A 20,373-nucleotide genomic window follows, 5' to 3' on the forward strand; every position below is an offset into this window, starting at 1 on the left:
CCAACTTACAGAGCATAAGCAGGTGTTTTATACCTTCTGGGCTTAAATTTACTACGCCCCTTGACGTCACTCAGATACAGTTCATACATAGGTTTCAAAACCACAATGACTTAAGACAGTTTAAAAATAACATTGTCTCCATCTCCACAGCAGATGCTTCCTGTCAGCCTTCTGACTTTCACTTCCCGTCTGGAAAACCAAACTGTTCCTCTTTTTGCAGAGACAGCTAGAAACTATTCCTCTTTTACAGAGACAATTTTAGAATTACAAGCAAACATGATTAACCTCTCACCTATAAATGAGATAAAGTCTACTGTGTGTTTGTGTGTCATCATGAACTGCACTCAGTTTCACCTCTTGCCTCACCAGCTGAAACTTGTAACCTTTTCCACCAGACAGAAGGCCAGCATGTACACATTTAAGATTATAACAAGCATTCAAAAGCATTTAAGATCATAGATTCAACTCAACAGTTTAAAGTGGTTATAACTGCACCTATAATAAAGGCTAATTGGGTACCAATATGTTTAAACATCTGAATACAATATCAATACTGCAGATTGTATTATTAATGCAATGGTAATGATGATGATGATTAACAATAACAGTAAAATAATTTCTAATCCCCCACACAAACCATCTGAGAAATGCCTTTGGACTGGTGCCCGTTTCTGGGCTTTTCTTTTGTCACAAACTGCTCACAAAGAAGGACGAATGCTTTAGGGAACAAAAGCTTTGGAATGTATTCTGCAAGTACAGGTCAAACGTAATAGCCTCATTGTTTTTGTCACAATCTGGTTGTAGGGACTCAGGCGCAGAGCAGTTAGACGTCTCCAAAAACAGTTTATTTACAGCACCAGTGCACAATATATACAGTGAAGAGAATCCAAAACTCCAGGGAATCACAGGGTAGCTCTCTCACACTCGCTCACGTCTTCTTGCCCACACTCACACACGTTCACACGGCAGGGAGGTCACAGGTCCGGGGAGGAAGGTCTGAAGCAGAAGACAAGGGACGTCACAAACAAATCACGAATCTCAAATTACTAAGCACAAGTTCACAGGAGCAGCAGAAGCACTAACGTCAGTAGTACAATAATCCAGCGACAAGAGGATCTGTGTTCCAGCCTCAAATAGTGCTCCCGGTGATGACAGGTGATTGTTGTCAGGTGTGTGGGCCAAGGGCGGGAGCCCACAGTGAGCTCCACCCAGGCAGAGATGGAGAGAGAGAGAGAGAGAACCTAAACAGCACATGTAGCCTTGTGGGGCCGGCCGGGCAGGCACGGAGACCATGACAGTTTTATAGCAATGCTGAATTAACTTATGTCACTGCAGGACAGTGCAGCCAGTGGGGCTAATTGTTATACTCACTGTGCACGACAAGAAAGCATTTGACATGGTGAACTGCTGCCACGGTTTTAGAGAGACGTCTGTTTGTTATTAGAAGTAGTTGTTCTGTTTAACTTGGGATTTTTCTCCTTTGCTTCTGCGTAGTGTGTGGAGGTGCCAGATGGTTTAGACTGGTGCTCTGTCTCCCTTTATCCAAACTAAAACTTTGATGTGTTTTTTTATCTTCACTAAACACTTTTTTGCATTGTGTTTATTATTGTGCTACTGCAAGTATTTCATATATTAGTCAGTTGATTGTTACTGTAGGGCAGCTCTAGGACAATCCCTGATGTGATGTAGCTTGCTTTTATCCAGCAGATTTGACATCTCGTGAGGAGGTTCGAACCCTGTACCCTGACCATCCTGCTGACGCACAAAGTCTGGACATCCAGCAGCAGGCCCTTCTACGTGAACAACAGCTTCTATTTCTCTTAATATTAGAAGTCAGACAGTTATTCATTAATGAATACAAATGGTGATTGAAGTTATTTAGACAGGACATTAAACTTCCAATAAATTATGAACAATGTATGACTGAATGTGTTCAGTGAAAGACTTTGAAAATATCGCAGCATAAAACCAGTGTAAAAGTACTCAGACTACTTTTGGGGGTATTTATTTGATGATGCAACCAGAAAATGTGCAGGTTGTGAGTTTAACATTTTCAACACTGGAGAAGTACATGTACACAGACTAGCTAATGACAAACTTTTTTTTTTTTTTTTTAATTTAACCTTTATTTAAACAGGTTGTTCATTTTTCTGAGCTTATCTGGTGTCCAGTTTCGGTGGCAGTAGCATAAGCAGAGAAGACCCAGACCTTACTCTCCCGAGCCAGCTCCTCCATTATTTGGGGGACACTGCGGCATTCTCTGCTGAGTGCTGTGATCTCCCCAACATGTCCTGGGTGTGTCCTGTCTGTCCTGGTGGGACATGCCTGGAACATCTCACCCAGGAGGCGCTCAAGAGGCACCCTTGTCAGATGTCTGAACCTCCTCAACTGGCTCGTTTAGATGTAGAGGAGTAGCAGTTAACTCTGAACGAGACAGACAGCACCTACTGCTGGGGTGGGCCTACAGGAGGGAGAGCTCATGTCGTCTCTTCAGGACACATCACTGGACCCCAAGAAGCTCTCCCCCGAGCTCCCTTTGGCTGCTGGGGTCAGCTCCTCCAGCAGAGCACACAAAAGTAGGAGACCGGAGATGTCATGGCTTAGTTGGGAGACAGTTTGCTTCAAGGCCACTAGAGGGTGCTGCAATAAAACTACAATAAATGAATTGACCTTTTGACCTGCTAACACTCTTATGCAAAACCCTGCTACAGAGAGATTCTAGGTCTGACCAATCGTCTCCGCCGTGGGCAAAAAGATGACAGCCAATAAAATTCAAAAAAAATTTATAATGTTACGCCCCACTTAAAAATGAAGTGCTGACTGGGGTGAGGGGTAACACAAAGTGAAAGAGAAAACAAACTACTGGAGAATAAATGTCATTAAATATAATTTATTGCCCAAAACTACTGCAGTAAAAATAAACACAGGGAAGCTCTTTTCTTCAAGGTCTCCAAAGCCAAAACAACAAACAAAACACCCCCTTTAGCTAAAAATCAAACCAAGTACTCTCTAACCAAAACAAAATACAATGGCTGAGCTCCCTGTCTAACCAAAAACAGGAGAAAACAGTTGAAACAAAAATGGCAGAGAACCCCTACCTGCTTCCACAACGATGAACTAATTCACACAGTAAGGGCACACCTTTGCTTACAATAAAAGAAAGAAAACCAAAGTTTCACAGAGTTTAAGTTCTCTCTCACACACACACACACACTAAGGCCCGCTGCCCAAAACACTACAGCTCTGGCAAAAATGGGGGAAGTGGCAGGGGTGTGGCAGTTTAGGATGGCAGACTATATGCCGTGGCTGACGAGCTGGAACACACCTCAGCTGTGGCTCATGAGGCAGACCTGCAACACAAGAAAAGGAGAAAAAAAAAAAAAACCTCTTCTACAGAGGGAGAGCCACTAGACGTCAGCGACCGTAACACCCCCCCACATTAAATATCACATACAGTAAACAGACACTTTTAACAACTGTCACCAAGTCCGTTACTGGAGTTAATACTGGGTCCTGGACAGTGCATCAGCCACCACGTTGTCCATGCCTCTCTGATGTCAGATGTCTATGTTGTACTCCTGAGCAAGCAACGCCCATCTCATCAATCTTTGGTTGTGATTGTACATGTGTTTTAGGAATACCAGAGGGTTATGGTCAGTATAAACCATAACAGGGGTGGTGGTTGACCCCACGTACACGTCGAAATGCTGCAGAGCAAGCAACATGGCCAGGGTTTCCTTCTCAATGGTGGAATAGTTGAGTTGATGAGGCTTGAACTTAGCTGAGAAGTAGGAAACCGGGTGACTGATGCAATCAACTCACACAATGAATAATAGTTAAAAAAGTCCAGTGTCCCGTTTAGGTACAAAGTAAAAACACACAGTCCAAGGCCAGAGCCAGCTATGCCACAAAGCCAGTTGCACTCCACACGTTGTTCACTTCAACAGGGGTAGCAGTTGTCCTCTGAGACCCACCACCCTGTAAGTAGGAAGCCAGTGATCACTCCATCCTCTGCAACTCAGCTGCCTTTAGGCTGCAGCATATAATAGGCCCTAGCCTGCACAGAGCGACAAAATAAGACAATTCACTATATAATTCACAGCCCATCCATCCCAAACATATCAGATCATTAGAGGTTTTGTTACATTACATACCTGCACCGAGAGACAAAATAACACAGCAGTGTTTGTAATGTGGGCTATAAGTAGACTAGCATATCAGTGCAATCAATTACACCTGCCTCCAATTAGTCCAGCCCTTTTACAGTCATTGACTGGGTGAGAAAACACGAGCAAATCAACCCAAGAGACAAGCAGGAAGACTCTCTGAAGGCTCCTGTGGCTGCACAGGCAGTCTTACAATTACGAGGTTGGAGAGTTGTTGTTTCAAAATGTTCACACTGATTTCACATGCTCATTAACTCACAACCAGCTGACCATATATATTGCTGCTGCTGAGCTGCTGTTTTATGGAGATTTTCTGAATTTATTTTGCTACCATAAGAACAGACTCCATGCTGAAAGCATGTGCACTGTCACTTGCAGTGAGTGGCACTAATGACACTAAATTTAATTACGGGTCATGGACAGCCTTCATAAATGCTCATATTACTCACCCACATTGAATTCCAGCACAGGTTCATCTGGGTCCTGACTATTTCCTGCAAAGTAACACAAACGTCATCAGAACATTAAGTCAGAGAAACAACACTTGGAGCTTTTGTACATGATAACTATTACTGCAGTAGTAAAACAAAGTCAAGCAGCAGTACATTTATTAAAATCATCTTCAGCTGTAATATGTAAGCTAATTTAGGTCAAATTTGATTATGTTTAGATGAAAATGAAACTAGTACCCTTGTAATGTCTTTTTAAATTCCGATGCATCCATCGGAGTATGAATGTCGTTAGAAAGTGCTAAGTGTAGATAATGGGTGTGATTGGGTGAATACAAATGTTGTATAGAGCGCTTTGAGTACTCCGTGAGAGTAGAAAAGCGCTATAGAAGAATCAGTCCATTTACCATTTAAAGAAAAGACTGTATCTCTATATAACTTGCATACAGTCAATGGCTGAGACTCCAGCAGCAATTCAGTAACTATCCATCAGACTGGGTCCATGTAAGTAAGTAAGTTTTGAATTACGTATATTTGGGTGTTAAGGTGACACTTTTGCGAAAAAAAAAAATTATATAATTAGGTTTAAAAAACTAAACATGTATGTATTTAAAAACAATAAGTGTGTTAGAATTACTACAGCAACAGGTTGTAGCTCACTGTACTATTTTTGAGCACAACTTTGGTGCTTTTGCCTCATTTTTAAATCAGTGATCCCAGTAGCACAGTCTAAGCAGAGACCTCAGTGCTTGGCAAACAATCAATAGAATCAATATAATTATTAAAAAGAAACAAAATAAATGCCAACCATATAAAAAAACCCATAAACTTAAGGAAAAAACAAAACTTGATTTTGTGTCTTTAGGCTATTGTTAACAGCAAGCATGAGGTTAGTGCATATGTATTATTATTGGAAAGATTACTGCAAAGAAAAAAAAAGTTGAACCAGGAGGGGCGATATTGCTCTTCTTACCATGAGTTACATGCAGGCTATTACTTACCACTCACATTTATTTCACAAAACAGCTGAACCACTTAATTCGATTTAATTGTATTTATAGCTGAATCACAACAACATTCTCCTCGAGGTGGTATAGATTGTAAGGTAGAAAGTCTACAATTAAAAAGAAAAAACCTCAATACAGTGGGAAGGAACAACTCACTTTTAACAGGAAGCACCCTCTGGCAGAACCACGGTCAGGGAGGGGCGGCCCTCTGCGACCCGTTGGGGATGAGGAGAGGAAGACGGGACAAAAGACACTGTGGACGAGAGCCAGAGATGAACAAGAACTAATTATTGAATGCAGAGAGGTGTATAAACACATGGTGGGAATCCCCCAGCAGGGTAGTCCCAGGGTAACTAAGGGAGGATTCATGGTCACCTGATTCAGCCCTAGCTATATGTGTTAGCAAAAAGGAAACTTTGAAACTTAATCTTAAAAGTGGAGATAGTGTCTGTCTCCTGCATTCAAACTGGGAGCTGGTTCCACAGAAGGATGATCCCCTTCTACTTCTAAATATCCTAAAAACCACAAGTAAGCCCACAGTCTGAGAGCAAACTATCAAACGACGAGGTCTTTAGAATAAGATGAATATTCAAGACCTCATGTGTGATGGGAAGGATTCTGAATTTGATGCTGGACCCACAAATCATAAAAGAGACACACTAACTCACACACACCAGAAAGTGCCAAGAATTATAATTATATGTAATTTAGTTTTGCGTTCCTTTATAATGCTTTCAACTATACAAATAAGACACTTCATGAGGGCACCTGACCCTTGTAGACACAACAAATATTGAACAAACCTCATGCGCCCTGTTGTTGACAAAACGATAAAAACGTTGAATGTGTACTTCTGTCTTATTTAGGTCATTTTTGTAGTTACAGAAAATCATTTGAATTCATTTTTCCTAAAATTATTTTAACCCTCTATTGATGCTGTTGACATTAGTTTGTTGCCTCAGGGCAACAAGCAATAAGGGTTCCACAGTGTCACAGTTTTCTACATATAGTCGATTAATAAATGTATGAGAAAACAACTAATGGATTCAATTTTTTTATTTGAACAGATATCAAACTGGTTTTCACAGAAGCGTTCAATGGATCAAATACATAAATGGTAAACTGACTGCTTTTTATATAGGGTTTTTGTATTTTGCTCTTGCACTAAAAGCGCTTTATACAACATGCCTCATTCACCTATTCACCCAAACATTATTACAAGCACCTGTAAGGTTCTTTTTGTGACACACCTTTTCTACAATTAAGCTAAACATGCACAAAATGTTAGCAGTGGAGATTTGGCACCTGAAAGGACCCCCTTTGATCCACTCCTAGTTTGAGTCTATTTACATTTAAATACTGATACTTCAATTTTGCCTTGGTTTGAGCTCCATAAAGCAGGCAAACCAGAATTAATCACAGAAGGCGAAAAAACACTGAAACTACGTTTTAAGCTGCGAGCCAAACACACCAAAGGTAACCGTGTTTTGAAAAGAGCTGTGAAGAGAAACAGCCAGACTACTGTAATTTCTCAATAAAATATCGCTTATTATCGCTCTGTTTAATTTTCCAGTAGCTCACCATATTTGGGATCTTCTAACACCCACACTTCATGTTTAAACGGTGGTGCGGAGGCGGTGTACCGTCGCAGGACGGATGTAGCATTCAGCGCGGTGTGCCTTTTTTCAGTTGCTAAGCAACAGATTTGCCCCGCCCCTTTCGTTATGACGGGGGGGCAATCTTCAAAGGACTGGTGACGTTGCAAAGAAACGTTAAATAGACCTTATATATAGACCTGGCTGTTCAGTTGAAACGCATTTATACAGCGAGACATTAGCAGCGCTTCTAAACGTTCAAACACGTAATTTAACACAAAACAACATTTTAGACATAAATTTAACATTAAAAAACAAAAAAGTGAAATGGCAAGCTCAAACTGTAACACAATGACAAATGATAAAACAGTTCTGACCAATCGGGATAATTCTACAGTACATGCTTTGGTATCCCTCTTGAATAACTTGTTAAGTAGTTTTTCGAACATGCAGTGGGCATACCTTGTCACAGGCTATCCCGATTGGTTCACCGCTAAGCGGCTTGTAAGTTTTGTAGAGGACGTAATGGACCTGTGTGAACAGTCAGTAGCAGTATCACCACTGAGGTCTTCCCAGAACTCCACTGTACATGAAAACCGTTCTGTTCACGCCACCACTGGCAAAACGTTATTGCCATCTGTGAAATTTTTGGACAATTCTGATAAAATAGCTAACACAGAAGAAAGCTGTCAAAATGCTGACCAACACAGTGCTGCAAAAGCAGAAAACAATCCAATTCCAGATCCCCAGCAGCAGAAATCCTGTGTTGAACATGAAGCCAGCATCCCACCGTTAACAAACATAAGTCAAACGGAGTCATATAAAAAGATACAGAATCACAGATCTTCTTCAGACTGTGAGCCACCTGAAAAAATCCCAGACTTTGAAAGATGGTTAGAGACATTAATTCAGGCTGTGCTTTCAAAGCTTGGTAAACGTTTAAAGTGCCCTCATTCTCACCAAAAACTTTTGTTGGATCTAATCTTGGACAAATTCAAGGGGATGGATTTGCATTTAGACCGAAGAGTGCAGAAATATTTTCACTGCATTGCTAATGCCATTTTCACTGATATTTGTGACAAATTACGTAATTTGTCACAAATATCAGTGAAAGTGGGGAGGAGTGGGGAGGAGGATTCAATGAATTTAATGGAACAACCAATATTTAATATCATAACTACTTCAGTATTCCAAGAACACCTGTTGGCAGTAACAGTTATCGATCGGCTGGAATCATATGAAAAGAAAGAAAGATGCAGACTTTCAGTGGAAAGCTTTGTGGAAGGACTGATTTCCCAGGTTGCAAAAAATTCAGGCACAGTCTTCAGTATTGAAAATGCTGAAGCTATCTCCAACCGACTTACCATGAAAATCTGGGCTGAAATCAGGTCCGAATACGACAAAATCCCCCCAGAGAAGTTCAAGAAACTCATCGAGAGGGTTTTCAAATCCCTCTGTAAAAGATGGAAGTGTGCAGCGGTTATTGTGACATTCTGGTTATTAAACTCCCAAGAACTTGATCAAGATATTACTAAAACTTTCAAAAAAAAGATATTCACAGAACCAAGTTGCATATCTAAGTGCATATCATCGGTGTGTGAATTTTTTGGGAGGTGTAAGGGAAGAAACAAAGTTTCCCCTTTATAGTGACATCGTGATATCAACAGCAAACTATTTTCTAAAACTCACTGGACACTTTAAATTAGCTAGTTTTAAATTTAGATCAGATCAAGTCATTTTTGAAATCCCCAGGAATGGTCGCGGCAGATGGCCACCCCGCCCTGAGCCTGGTTCTGTCGAAGGTGTCTTCCTCTTAAAAGGGAGTTTTTCCTTCCCACTGTCGCTTCGTGCTTGCTCAGAGGGGTTTGTCTGTTGGGTTTTCTTTTCAATACTGTAAGTTGTTACCTTACAGTGTGAAGCACCTTGAAAACACCAATGTTTCCTTTGGTGCTATACAGATTGAAGTGACTTGCACTGACAACATAACTAAGCTGGAAGATCTGCAAATAACTGTTGTCTAATTTATAAACGCAGACAGATTGCCAACACGTCTGTTTACAATAGAGGACTGTATACAGCAAATCCAGCATATCCAAATTAACACTGTCAGATTTGATTTCAACACTATTAAAGTGTCTATATGGGTCCACACCAGAGAGTGTTAATTTAACTCTTTTTGGAGAGTTGGTACGTTAACTCTGATTTAGTGTTAAACACCAAATATGTCTGGAGTTGATAATTTAACACTTGGTGTTAAGATTTTATATATTAACTCTCAAAGAGTATTTTAGTTTAACTACGTAAGAGTTATCTTCTAATTAATTCTAAAAAGCGGGAATTTTACTGTTCTGAACTTCTAGAAATTTATTTTGGAAATAAACATTTACTAAAAAGATGCAATGGTTTTTGAAAAACATTTATTCTGAACTGTGCACCACAATTTCAAAACATTTTCTAAAGATGTAACAGTGTACATGTTCTCACTTTCAATTTCGTTTATCAAAAGGTCTGACATAGGTGAGCTGGTAAATGCAAATAACAGCATTCTCATCACTTATTTCAATAAATACAATATACAATATGCATGTCCTTCATTCATCACTTTGTGGAACTTCAACGCACTTCTGCTCTCCCCCATATTCCATCTTCACAAGTATATCCTATGTGGAGATTGAATAAAAATTAGTTGACACTAATTAATGGCACAAATCAATTGCAGCACAGAAAAAAAAGGAATCCTTTTTGAGACATTACTTGTGTAAAGTATTTTCCCAAAAGACAAGGACACAGGCAACAGGTAATACTGAACTAAATGTAAAACCTCAACCTTTTTCATTTTTACCTAAACCGTGTGCACAAAACTCTGGAGGGATCTAAATGCTAACGTAGAACCCAGTCAGGACGTCTGCTACTGCTGTTTGCTCGTTTTTTTTTATGGGAGATCGTTTTCAGGCTTCAAGTAGCACCATTATACCAACATTTCACATTCTAGACATTGTTTTAGGTGTATTTAACCAAAAAATTTGACTGAAAATTCACATGCAAGATTTTTTTCAAGGCTGTGGTATTTGCCCGCAAACGATGCCTTTCAGCTAGCTAAAACAGAATATTATGCTATCAGCGAGCAACATGGCTAATGCCTTTCACACAGCTTTGTCTCAACTCCAAAGAGCCACAGAAGTAAAAGCTAATAATAATAATAATTGAAACAATCTTTGAAAAAATGACTTACCAAGCATGGCAAACAACTCAAATATGTAGAGCAAAATGTTCTGAAACGGCTTCACTTCAGCTTCGATTGGAGCCGTGCTGGGGGCGGAGTCTGTGAATTTACTCTATTAGTGTCATAGCCCCTGTAGGAGTTCAGAGTTAAGAGGTCAAGAGTTAATGTTTCCATTGTAACACCTCCAGATTTGAAATAGAAACACTCATTTTTAACACTCGATTTTAACTACTATCATTTTACACCTCAGAGTTACATTAAAAGAATGTGACTCTACTTAGAGTAAAATTAACTCTAAGACTACTAACACCAAAACATTTAACACTTTTGACTTTGCTGTGAAACTGGTTGTTATCATGCTTATATGAAAATTGCCTGTGGAGGAATTTCTGAATTTCCCAGCAGTTGATCTGAATGTCTGTGTATGTAGACGGTAAGAGAATACACATTTTCTCCCATGTATCACGGTTAAAGGCTGTATTATCAGACTGTATTATCTGAATGGTGCCAGACCTGGTCCCCGTCTTCAAAGCAGCCATTTCACAGGCAATACGATCACAAGTTCAATGTGCACGATGGGGGTTGTGATCATGCAGTGGCCTCCAAACACTGTTGTGCCAGAGTGTGACTGTAGGATAGGAAAACAGATGGATGTGCCAATGCTGGAAGACCATTCTCGACACCTGTGAGCCATTTCTGAGAACTATAATAAGTGTTACGACTTCAGAAAGTAGAATCTCACTGTCTTTCATTGCTGCAATGTGTTTGAGTTTCATTGCAGCAATGAAACTCAAACACATTCATTTTTAAAATGCCTCAAAATGAAATTTTGAAATATTTGGCTTTATGCTTTGAAAGTGCCGTTGTGAGTGGGAGCGTGAAATCCTTACAAATCCTTACTTGATGTGTTCCCTTTGCCGTTTTCAGTTTTATCAGTTTTCAGTTTTATTTGTCATATGCAAGTTAGCACAGGGTCAACATTGCAATGAAATGTGTTTGATGAGCAGCAGTCACTCAGCAGCATGATACAGTAGAAGAAAATATAATAAAATAAAAAAATAAAAAAATAGTAAAGAGCAAAATATTAGAGAGATGTGGTAAAAGAGAAAAGATGACTAAATATATATGTATCTATAAATATAAATATATGTACACTAGTGATTAAATAAGAAAATCTTGAAAAGAAATATGACAGGAGGGCAGATGGGATATTGCACAGGAATGAGCAGCAGAAAATTACAGTATTACTCAGACTTTAATAGTCATATTGTCAGTTTTGGCCGGCGGTCATGGGTCACTTCCACTAAAATAGCACAAGACTGGAGTAATATGTACTTTATTAATGAGAACACATGGCGATACAGCGAAGAATCACAGGGAAGCTCTTTTCTTCAAGGTCTCCAAAGCCAAAACAACAAAGTACTCTCTAACCAAAACAAAATACAATGGCTGAGCTCCCTGTCTAACCAAAAACAGGAGAAAACAGTTGAAACAAAAATGGCAGAGAACCCCTACCTGCTTCCACAACGATGAACTAATTCACACAGTAAGGGCACACCTTTGCTTACAATAAAAGAAAGAAAACCAAAGTTTCACAGAGTTTAAGTTCTCTCACACACACACACACACACACACACACACACACTAAGGCCCGCTGCCCAAAACACTACAGCTCTGGCAAAAATGGGGGAAGTGGCAGGGGTGTGGCAGTTTAGGATGGCAGACTATATGCCGTGGCTGACGAGCTGGAACACACCTCAGCTGTGGCTCATGAGGCAGACCTGCAACACAAGAAAAGGAGAAAAAAAAAAAAACCTCTTCTACAGAGGGAGAGCCACTAGACGTCAGCGACCGTAACACCCCCCCACATTAAATATCACATACAGTAAACAGACACTTTTAACAACTGTCACCAAGTCCGTTACTGGAGTTAATACTGGGTCCTGGACAGTGCATCAGCCACCACGTTGTCCATGCCTCTCTGATGTCAGATGTCTATGTTGTACTCCTGAGCAAGCAACGCCCATCTCATCAATCTTTGGTTGTGATTGTACATGTGTTTTAGGAATACCAGAGGGTTATGGTCAGTATAAACCATAACAGGGGTGGTGGTTGACCCCACGTACACGTCGAAATGCTGCAGAGCAAGCAACATGGCCAGGGTTTCCTTCTCAATGGTGGAATAGTTGAGTTGATGAGGCTTGAACTTAGCTGAGAAGTAGGAAACCGGGTGACTGATGCAATCAACTCACACAATGAATAATAGTTAAAAAAGTCCAGTGTCCCGTTTAGGTACAAAGTAAAAACACACAGTCCAAGGCCAGAGCCAGCTATGCCACAAAGCCAGTTGCACTCCACACGTTGTTCACTTCAACAGGGGTAGCAGTTGTCCTCTGAGACCCACCACCCTGTAAGTAGGAAGCCAGTGATCACTCCATCCTCTGCAACTCAGCTGCCTTTAGGCTGCAGCATATAATAGGCCCTAGCCTGCACAGAGCGACAAAATAAGACAATTCACTATATAATTCACAGCCCATCCATCCCAAACATATCAGATCATTAGAGGTTTTGTTACATTACATACCTGCACCGAGAGACAAAATAACACAGCAGTGTTTGTAATGTGGGCTATAAGTAGACTAGCATATCAGTGCAATCAATTACACCTGCCTCCAATTAGTCCAGCCCTTTTACAGTCATTGACTGGGTGAGAAAACACGAGCAAATCAACCCAAGAGACAAGCAGGAAGACTCTCTGAAGGCTCCTGTGGCTGCACAGGCAGTCTTACAATTACGAGGTTGGAGAGTTGTTGTTTCAAAATGTTCACACTGATTTCACATGCTCATTAACTCACAACCAGCTGACCATATATATTGCTGCTGCTGAGCTGCTGTTTTATGGAGATTTTCTGAATTTATTTTGCTACCATAAGAACAGACTCCATGCTGAAAGCATGTGCACTGTCACTTGCAGTGAGTGGCACTAATGACACTAAATTTAATTACGGGTCATGGACAGCCTTCATAAATGCTCATATTACTCACCCACATTGAATTCCAGCACAGGTTCATCTGGGTCCTGACTATTTCCTGCAAAGTAACACAAACGTCATCAGAACATTAAGTCAGAGAAACAACACTTGGAGCTTTTGTACATGATAACTATTACTGCAGTAGTAAAACAAAGTCAAGCAGCAGTACATTTATTAAAATCATCTTCAGCTGTAATATGTAAGCTAATTTAGGTCAAATTTGATTATGTTTAGATGAAAATGAAACTAGTACCCTTGTAATGTCTTTTTAAATTCCGATGCATCCATCGGAGTATGAATGTCGTTAGAAAGTGCTAAGTGTAGATAATGGGTGTGATTGGGTGAATACAAATGTTGTATAGAGCGCTTTGAGTACTCCGTGAGAGTAGAAAAGCGCTATAGAAGAATCAGTCCATTTACCATTTAAAGAAAAGACTGTATCTCTATATAACTTGCATACAGTCAATGGCTGAGACTCCAGCAGCAATTCAGTAACTATCCATCAGACTGGGTCCATGTAAGTAAGTAAGTTTTGAATTACGTATATTTGGGTGTTAAGGTGACACTTTTGCGAAAAAAAAAAATTATATAATTAGGTTTAAAAAACTAAACATGTATGTATTTAAAAACAATAAGTGTGTTAGAATTACTACAGCAACAGGTTGTAGCTCACTGTACTATTTTTGAGCACAACTTTGGTGCTTTTGCCTCATTTTTAAATCAGTGATCCCAGTAGCACAGTCTAAGCAGAGACCTCAGTGCTTGGCAAACAATCAATAGAATCAATATAATTATTAAAAAGAAACAAAATAAATGCCAACCATATAAAAAAACCCATAAACTTAAGGAAAAAACAAAACTTGATTTTGTGTCTTTAGGCTATTGTTAACAGCAAGCATGAGGTTAGTGCATATGTATTATTATTGGAAAGATTACTGCAAAGAAAAAAAAAGTTGAACCAGGAGGGGCGATATTGCTCTTCTTACCATGAGTTACATGCAGGCTATTACTTACCACTCACATTTATTTCACAAAACAGCTGAACCACTTAATTCGATTTAATTGTATTTATAGCTGAATCACAACAACATTCTCCTCGAGGTGGTATAGATTGTAAGGTAGAAAGTCTACAATTAAAAAGAAAAAACCTCAATACAGTGGGAAGGAACAACTCACTTTTAACAGGAAGCACCCTCTGGCAGAACCACGGTCAGGGAGGGGCGGCCCTCTGCGACCCGTTGGGGATGAGGAGAGGAAGACGGGACAAAAGACACTGTGGACGAGAGCCAGAGATGAACAAGAACTAATTATTGAATGCAGAGAGGTGTATAAACACATGGTGGGAATCCCCCAGCAGGGTAGTCCCAGGGTAACTAAGGGAGGATTCATGGTCACCTGATTCAGCCCTAGCTATATGTGTTAGCAAAAAGGAAACTTTGAAACTTAATCTTAAAAGTGGAGATAGTGTCTGTCTCCTGCATTCAAACTGGGAGCTGGTTCCACAGAAGGATGATCCCCTTCTACTTCTAAATATCCTAAAAACCACAAGTAAGCCCACAGTCTGAGAGCAAACTATCAAACGACGAGGTCTTTAGAATAAGATGAATATTCAAGACCTCATGTGTGATGGGAAGGATTCTGAATTTGATGCTGGACCCACAAATCATAAAAGAGACACACTAACTCACACACACCAGAAAGTGCCAAGAATTATAATTATATGTAATTTAGTTTTGCGTTCCTTTATAATGCTTTCAACTATACAAATAAGACACTTCATGAGAGCACCTGACCCTTGTAGACACAACAAATATTGAACAAACCTCATGCGCCCTGTTGTTGACAAAACGATAAAAACGTTGAATGTGTACTTCTGTCTTATTTAGGTCATTTTTGTAGTTACAGAAAATCATTTGAATTCATTTTTCCTAAAATTATTTTAACCCTCTATTGATGCTGTTGACATTAGTTTGTTGCCTCAGGGCAACAAGCAATAAGGGTTCCACAGTGTCACAGTTTTCTACATATAGTCGATTAATAAATGTATGAGAAAACAACTAATGGATTCAATTTTTTTATTTGAACAGATATCAAACTGGTTTTCACAGAAGCGTTCAATGGATCAAATACATAAATGGTAAACTGACTGCTTTTTATATAGGGTTTTTGTATTTTGCTCTTGCACTAAAAGCGCTTTATACAACATGCCTCATTCACCTATTCACCCAAACATTATTACAAGCACCTGTAAGGTTCTTTTTGTGACACACCTTTTCTACAATTAAGCTAAACATGCACAAAATGTTAGCAGTGGAGATTTGGCACCTGAAAGGACCCCCTTTGATCCACTCCTAGTTTGAGTCTATTTACATTTAAATACTGATACTTCAATTTTGCCTTGGTTTGAGCTCCATAAAGCAGGCAAACCAGAATTAATCACAGAAGGCGAAAAAACACTGAAACTACGTTTTAAGCTGCGAGCCAAACACACCAAAGGTAACCGTGTTTTGAAAAGAGCTGTGAAGAGAAACAGCCAGACTACTGTAATTTCTCAATAAAATATCGCTTATTATCGCTCTGTTTAATTTTCCAGTAGCTCACCATATTTGGGATCTTCTAACACCCACACTTCATGTTTAAACGGTGGTGCGGAGGCGGTGTACCGTCGCAGGACAGATGTAGCATTCAGCGCGGTGTGCCTTTTTTCAGTTGCTAAGCAACAGATTTGCCCCGCCCCTTTCGTTATGACGGGCGGGGCAATCTTCAAAGGACTGGTGACGTTGCAAAGAAACGTTAAATAGACCTTATATACAGACCTGGCTGTTCAGTTGAAACGCATTTATACAGCGAGACATTAGCAGCGCTTCTAAACGTTCAAACACGTAATTTAACACAAAACAACATTTTAGACATAAATTTAACATTAAAAAACAAAAAAGTGAAATGGCAAGCTCAAACTGTAACACAATGACAAATGATAAAACAGTTCTGACCAATCGGGATAATTCTACAGTACATGCTTTGGTATCCCTCTTGAATAACTTGTTAAGTAGTTTTTCGAACATGCAGTGGGCATACCTTGTCACAGGCTATCCCGATTGGTTCACCGCTAAGCGGCTTGTAAGTTTTGTAGAGGACGTAATGGACCTGTGTGAACAGTCAGTAGCAGTATCACCACTGAGGTCTTCCCAGAACTCCACTGTACATGAAAACCGTTCTGTTCACGCCACCACTGGCAAAACGTTATTGCCATCTGTGAAATTTTTGGACAATTCTGATAAAATAGCTAACACAGAAGAAAGCTGTCAAAATGCTGACCAACACAGTGCTGGGGATGGATTTGCATTTAGACCGAAGAGTGCAGAAATATTTTCACTGCATTGCTAATGCCATTTTCACTGATATTTGTGACAAATTACGTAATTTGTCACAAATATCAGTGAAAGTGGGGAGGAGTGGGGAGGAGGATTCAATGAATCTAATGGAACAACCAATATTTAATATCATAACTACTTCAGTATTCCAAGAACACCTGTTGGCAGTAACAGTTATCGATCGGCTGGAATCACATGAAAAGAAAGAAAGATGCAGACTTTCAGTGGAAAGCTTTGTGGAAGGACTGATTTCCCAGGTTGCAAAAAATTCAGGCACAGTCTTCAGTATTGAAAATGCTGAAGCTATCTCCAACCGACTTACCATGAAAATCTGGGCTGAAATCAGGTCCGAATACGACAAAATCCCCCCAGAGAAGTTCAAGAAACTCATCGAGAGGGTTTTCAAATCCCTCTGTAAAAGATGGAAGTGTGCAGCGGTTATTGTGACATTCTGGTTATTAAACTCCCGAGAACTTGATCAAGATATTACTAAAACTTTCAAAAGAAAGATATTCACAGAACCAAGTTGCATATCTAAGTGCATATCATCGGTGTGTGAATTTTTTGGGAGGTGTAAGGGAAGAAACAAAGTTTCCCCTTTATAGTGACATCGTGATATCAACAGCAAACTATTTTCTAAAACTCACTGGACACTTTAAATTAGCTAGTTTTAAATTTAGATCAGATCAAGTCATTTTTGAAATCCCCAGGAATGGTCGCGGCAGATGGCCACCCCGCCCTGAGCCTGGTTCTGTCGAAGGTGTCTTCCTCTTAAAAGGGAGTTTTTCCTTCCCACTGTCGCCTCGTGCTTGCTCAGAGGGGTTTGTCTGTTGGGTTTTCTTTTCAGTACTGTAAGTTGTTACCTTACAGTGTGAAGCACCTTGAAAACACCAATGTTTCCTTTGGTGCTATACAGATTGAAGTGACTTGCACTGACAACATAACTAAGCTGGAAGATCTGCAAATAACTGTTGTCTAATTTATAAACGCAGACAGATTGCCAACACGTCTGTTTACAATAGAGGACTGTACTTACATGGTTGCAAACTGGTTGTTATCATGCTTATATGAAAATTGCCTGTGGAGGAATTTCTGAATTTCCCAGCAGTTGATCTGAATGTCTGTGTATGTAGACGGTAAGAGAATACACATTTTCTCCCATGTATCACGGTTAAAGGCCGTATTATCAGACTGTATTATCTGAATGGTGCCAGACCTGGTCCCCGTCTTCAAAGCAGCCATTTCACAGGCAATAAGATCACAAGTTCAATGTGCACGATGGGGGTTGTGATCATGCAGTGGCCTCCAACCACTGTTGTGCCAGAGTGTGACTGTAGGATAGGAAAACAGATGGATGTGCCAATGCTGGAAGACCATTCTCAACACCTGTGAGCCATTTCTGAGAACTATAATAAGTGTTACGACTTCAGAAAGTAGAATCTCACTGTCTTTCATTGCTGCAATGTGTTTGAGTTTCATTGCAGCAATGAAACTCAAACACATTCATTTTTAAAATGCCTCAAAATGAAATTTTGAAATATTTGGCTTTATGCTTTGAAAGTGCCGTTGTGAGTGGGAGCGTGAAATCCTTACTTGATGTGTTCCCTTTGCCTTTACTGTTTTCAGTTTTATCAGTTTTCAGTTTTATTTGTCATATGCAAGTTAGCACAGGGTCAACATTGCAATGAAATGTGTTTGACGAGCAGCAGTCACTCAGCAGCATGATACAGTAGAAGAAAATATAATAAAATAAAATAAAAAAATAAAAAAATAGAAAAATAGTAAAGAGCAAAATATTAGAGAGATGTGGTAAAAGAGAAAAGATGACTAAATATATATGTATCTATAAATATAAATATATGTACACTAGTGATTAAATAAGAAAATCTTGAAAAGAAATATGATGGGAGGGCAGATGGGATATTGCACAGGAATGAGCAGCAGAAAATTACAGTATTACTCAGACTTTAATAGTCATATTGTCAGTTTTGGCCGGCGGTCATGGGTCACTTCCACTAAAATAGCACGAGACTGGAGTAATATGTACTTTATTAATGAGAACACATGGCGATACAGCGAAGAATCCAACCCTTCTGAAAAGCAAATGGCTTCCTGTTATACTCTACCTGATTCAGGTGAGCATCTGGAATAGACCAAGTCTGGGGGTCAGCAAACCAAAGGAAAACATAACCCTCCCCATAAGAAAACAACTACAATATAACACATCATAGACATATTCAGATTTGTAACAAGTCCTATAAATAACTCCATAACATATAAACTTCAGTCTCTTCTATATACATTAAAACACCTTAACCACACAGTTAGGTTTACGCTCGCAGGCCGTAAGACAATCAGAGCTCGATTGGTTTTTACTTGTGCAGGGGAAGCCTGGTCGGATTCTCAGAGTTGCAAGCTCTACACCCGAACTCAGACAACTCCAACTCTGGCCTCCACTCGCAGCCTTTGATTGAATGAAAACAGTTACACAACCGCTCATTGTAAACCCCATATGTTGTGTGGTAAAAGCTAAGGCACTGTGTGTGTGTGTGTGTGTATGTGTGTGTGTGTGTGTGTGTGCGCAAGTGCAAGCATGTGAGTGAATGTGTGGGTGTGTGTGAGAGTGTATGTGTGTCTGTATACGTGACTTCCTGGTTACAAACGTTTTAACCGCATCTCTAGTCATAAAAGGGTCATCTCCCCTCAACCTCGTATATGGCTTAACCCCTTTAACAGTCCACCATCTACATGGTGAGCCCATAAAGGGCAGGAAGTGAACATTCCTTACCAAATAAGGAAACCAGAATCTTACATAGATTGTGCCTGCAGTTGAAAACTATAGCTAGTAACTAGGTGTGCAACGATACACAAAATTCACGGTTCGGTTCGATACTTTGGTGTCACGGTTCGATATTTTTTCGATACAAAAAAAAAGTTCATGCCTTTTTAATTTGTCATTTATTAAAATTATAAATATATATTTGAACTCAAAAGTACAGTTTTTAAATTTAATGTTGCTGAAACAACAAAATAATAATAAAAAAAACCCAAATCTATCTGATTTGGGTTTTTTTAACTCTCTTTGGAAAAGAGAGTTTATTACAGAGAAATGGCTCTTTCCAAAATAAAAGTTATACTATACGCTTCTTCTGGGCTATATTCTCAGCAGCATATTAAACATATCAGGTCCCCATAAGGAGAATCATGTGCTAACGGCTGTCTAAATGACTCGGGTAAAGTTTGTAGCATGCGTACTTGTTGTTTTTGCGTTAATCTCGTTAAAATGGCATAAACGTCATAACGCGGCAAATCTCCGTTAATAAGTTACTGCGGATCGCCCCGTGTGTGGGGCTGGATGGCGTCAACACGTTAACAAGCTAACTGCGCTAACGCAATAGTTTCCACCAATTGAGCATTGCGTGGCACATCCAACATACTGTTTCACTTTTGTCCATGACACGCTTACCATCAGGGTCATACTTCACATGAAAACCAATATACTTCCAAACGGCAGATATGAATGAGGG

The 20,373-nt window shown here is 39.7% G+C and overlaps 2 long non-coding RNA genes across 2 annotated transcripts; both read right to left on the reverse strand.

The window, feature by feature from the left end:
* Positions 1-639: 639 nt before the first annotated feature.
* On the reverse strand, positions 640-9,292 carry LOC146502014 (uncharacterized). Its single transcript, XR_014869479.1, has 4 exons — positions 7,204-9,292; positions 5,779-5,875; positions 4,616-4,660; positions 640-4,057 (listed from the first exon to the last, which is right to left on the reverse strand). It is a non-coding gene; the product is annotated as an uncharacterized LOC146502014 (long non-coding RNA).
* Positions 9,293-11,354: 2,062 nt separating this feature from the next.
* LOC146502015 (uncharacterized) lies at positions 11,355-16,270 on the reverse strand. Its single transcript, XR_014869480.1, has 4 exons — positions 16,074-16,270; positions 14,649-14,745; positions 13,486-13,530; positions 11,355-12,927 (listed from the first exon to the last, which is right to left on the reverse strand). It is a non-coding gene; the product is annotated as an uncharacterized LOC146502015 (long non-coding RNA).
* Between the last annotated feature and the right edge of the window lie 4,103 nt (positions 16,271-20,373).

The sequence above is a fragment of the Neolamprologus multifasciatus genome, chromosome 15 (genome assembly GCF_963576455.1).
Source record: "Neolamprologus multifasciatus chromosome 15, fNeoMul1.2, whole genome shotgun sequence".
Taxonomy (NCBI): Eukaryota; Metazoa; Chordata; class Actinopteri; order Cichliformes; family Cichlidae; genus Neolamprologus; species Neolamprologus multifasciatus.